General features: G+C 35.5%; 1 pseudogene; it reads left to right on the top strand.

The window, feature by feature from the left end:
- The first annotated feature begins 576 nt into the window (after positions 1–576).
- Positions 577–1,782, top strand: LOC112301106 (serpin B10-like; annotated as a pseudogene).
- Positions 1,783–4,115: the final 2,333 nt, after the last annotated feature.

The raw sequence follows: 4,115 nt of genomic DNA, 5'->3' as shown, positions 1-4,115 counted from the left end.
TAATCAAATATTAAAAAAAAGACAGTGATAAAGATAAAAAATCTTAAAAGCAGCCAGAAGAAAAGGCATATTAAATACAAAACAGCATAGATAGAATTTCTAACTTTGCACCAGAAGCAATTCTAACCAGAAGACAATGGAACAACATCATTAATGTACAGAGAGAAAAAATATACAGTTATCCCAGAATTCTACATCCAGTGAAGATATTCTTTAAAAAAAATAAAAGTAGTGCAATTTTAGATGAATGAGACCCGAGAGAATTTGTTGCCAACAGATTTGTTCTTAAGGAAACATTAAAGGAACCAATTTAAAAGACTTTGCTTTCTTGGCCCTTAAAATCTCATTTTTTAATTTTAATTTTATATTTAATTTTATTTGTATTGTTGTTCTTTAAAAAATCAGAGATGTATTCTCTGCCCTATAAATATGGCTTCTATAGTGTGCGGAAGGTCTCGGCATAGGGATCCTGGCAGCTGACCTTTCAGCTGTCTCCCCACAGCAGCCAGCTCCAGGCTCTCCTCAAGCTTCTCTAGTCTACTCTGCCCTCCCTTTGTTGGAGCCCATATCTTCCCAATGGATTCTCTAACAAAATCAATCAACCAATTTGCCCTGGAATTTAGCAAAAAGCTAGCTGAATATGCTGCGGGGAAAATTATTTTCTTTTCTCCCTAGATCATCTAGACCTCCTTGGCCATGGTGTATTTGGGCACCAGAGGTATCGCTGCAGCCCAAATAGCCCAGGTACATCAATTTAACAGAGATCAGGACATCATATCTTATCCTGACAGTGGAAAAAAAAAAAAAAGGAAAACGGACTTCAGCTTGGGGAAGGTTGAAGAAATACATTCAGACTTCTGGACACTCATCTCTGAAATCAACAGTGCCAGCGATGCCTATATACTTAAAACAGCCAACAGGATATACAGAGAGAAAACTTATCCATTTCATAATAAATATCTAGAAGACATGAAAACATACTTTGGTACAAAGCCACAGTTTTTTTTAACTTTGTGGAAGCTTCTGATCAAATCAGAAAGGAGATCAACTCTTGAGTGAAAAGCCAGACTGAAGGAAAAATCCTGAATCTCTTAGCTGATGATGCAGTGGATTGTGCAACCAGAATGGTTCTGTTGAACGCCCTATACTTTAAAGGAATCTGGGGACATCATTTCTCAGTCCAAGACAACACGGTGGAGCCTTTCAGAATAAAGAAGACTACAAGGAAACTGGTTCAAATTATGTCAATGAAAGAAAAGCTTCCCATTTTTCACAAAGAAAAGCCACAAGCCATTGGCCTTCACTATACGACAAGAGCCATAACCTCAGCCTGTTCATACAGCTGCGGGAAAGACATCAGTGGGCTGGGTCAACTGGAAAAGGCCGTCACTTACAAGCTGCTGAGTGAGTGAACCAGCACAGACATGATGGAGCTGTATGACATGAAGCTGCACCTTCCCAAGTTCAAGCTGGAAGAGACTTATGATCTCAAGTGAGCCCTGAGCAGCATGGGGATGAGGGACGCCTTTTACCAGAACAAGCCTTATTTCCCAGGGATGTCTGACAGAGAGACACACCCGTTTCCATCCAATGTTTCCCACAAGTCTTTTGTGGAAATAAATGAACAAGGGATGAAGGCTGCAAGCGGGTACTGGGAGTGAGGTGGATTTTCAAGTTAGACTCCTGTCTGCTGAACTCAATGCAGACCACCCATTCCTCTTCTCCATCAGGCACAACAAAAACAATAGTATTCTTTTCTATGGGAGATTCTGCTTCCCCTAAACCCACACCTCTCTCATCAAACAAGACCATTTTATGATGTGAAAAATACATCATAAGAGGGAATAACAGTTATAATAAAAACTAGTGTGTAGTCTAGATTTTTCTGACATTTGAATATTACCAAATAAATCTTGAAATAATTCATTCTAGTCAAATCTTTATACATAGAGAGAAAGGCAAATTTTATTTTTACCACTAAACATCTTTTCTTAATGTGACTTTTGTTTGTATTTCAGAAATACTATGTTATTCAATCGAATGCTTTATAATTCTTGAGCTGTTGGTCACTGTTGTCACATATTTCACATGTATTATTTAGTGAGGAAAAATTTTATACAGGCAATATATTGATGAACAAAAAAATAAAATGTCTTAAAAGTAATTGCTTGAAGTAAAAATAACAATAATGCATTAGAGGTTTATAACATATGTAGAGGTAAAATTAATGACAACAGGAGTATAAAGGATGATGGGAGAGTAATGAGAGATTTTTACATTGTATGTGATATGGTATAATATTACTGACTTCCCCTCTGTCCGGAAGTAGAGCATGCATATGAAACCTTTGTAAGTGGAGGTTTCAAGAACCTCCACTTTACAAAAACCTTCATTAGTAGTACTTGTTTTTGCTAACTGAAAAACCCAGAGAGGATTTTCACTTTTATGAAAATAGCCATTGCCTGTCTATGGAGGTAGCTGTTGAGAAGTTAAAGATGCATCTGTAATCCCAGAACAAAAATAAAGCAAGTTAAATACATCTGAAAAAGCTAATAGGCTGATGGAGCAGCTTAATTGAAAATTTAAAAAGAAACTCAATCCAAAAGAATGCAGAAGAAGAGGGAAAACAGAACAAAGAGCAAGTGTGACAAGTAGAAAACAATGGGTTAAGATGACAAACTAAGAGCAACATTGTAATACTAAATGTAAATGGTCATATAATTGAGACAACTGTGGCAAGCTTGTGTTCTGATGAGCCAACATAATTATTGGTACCAAACATTATTTTCTTTTGTAACATTTCCTCCAAAATATATTTTATTGTAATAAACTAATGGTAATACATAGGACACAATAACTTGGGAATGAAGTTTTAATTTTCTTGGAGATTAATTTCATGAAATATAATTAAATTTTAAAAATCATTGCACATAAAATTAACTATACACAAAACAAAATTACTTAAGAGGGAGAATAAAGGTTTTAGAAGTCTAAGATTATTTTCCTATAAAAAAAGAATTGAAGAAAAATCTTAAACATGTAAGTGCTAACCATGGAAGTTTATAGACATGTGTTCTAGTTCCACCACTGTCCCCAAGAATGGTATAACTTTGTCCATGTCATGAAACCTCTGTAACATCTTTTTTCCTCTCCCATAAAGTGAGGGGTTGTTTGTATCATTCACATACCTTGGAAGCAAAACTCAAATGAATGCACAATTAATATATTGATAATGATCTAATATTTTTAAATGTATTCTTGCTTTTATTATTATTTTTGGCTTCAGGAATTAGAAAGCACAGTCTGGCAGAGTGAATTGAGACATAATGTAACCCTGGTGTGATTACATCTTTCAGATACTAGGCTTTTGATACTCAAGCATCAGACTTTTGAACTCAAAAATAATTTCTCCCTGAACTATTCTGCATCTGATTTTCAAATGTCTTTTTACATCTCCATTTGCCTTGTACTATTGGCACTTACATTTGACCTCCATTACTAGATTGTGCTTGTGAATCTGTTTAACAACATGGCTTCCACCAAGGTAAATGGACTATTCTGCTAAATCAGGTAATCTCTTTGTTCTGTAGCTGCAGAAAGGAAGGTGACATCACCCTTGGTCCTGATGCTTTGACTGTCACTCACCCTATTCCCTAACCATTCTCCTGGGCTTCTCATCTGCTAGGGTAGATTTTGAAAAACAAGTTCAAGTCACTGACCATGAACCCTAGGGACATAGAAAGCAAATATGTTATCTGTTTTCTAAGATGTGATTTGAACATGACTCACAGTAAGTCTAAATACAAGGTACTTGAGAAGAAGAAGAAAAAGAGATCCAGGAACAAACATGTTAGAGAGACACTGGGGTAATTAAAGCAAAACAGATTTCTTGACTGCAAGATTTTTTAGAATTTTTCATATGGTAATGAGATTATGAAGGGGCAATAAAATAAAATTCAATCTCCACAATTTTATAATTTGTTACTATCACTTCAGTTTGGTAAGGCTGTAGTTTAAAACAAAGCAACAAATTGAACTTATGCAATCATAACTAGCCCTGTCCATATTGTCATAAAAAGAAATGAGAAGTAGTTACCATGAAGTCGTTGTTTCAA

The sequence above is a fragment of the Desmodus rotundus genome, chromosome 8, assembly GCF_022682495.2.
Source record: "Desmodus rotundus isolate HL8 chromosome 8, HLdesRot8A.1, whole genome shotgun sequence".
In the NCBI taxonomy this organism is placed as follows: Eukaryota; Metazoa; Chordata; class Mammalia; order Chiroptera; family Phyllostomidae; genus Desmodus; species Desmodus rotundus.
This window is presented reverse-complemented; position numbering and strand designations above follow the sequence as displayed.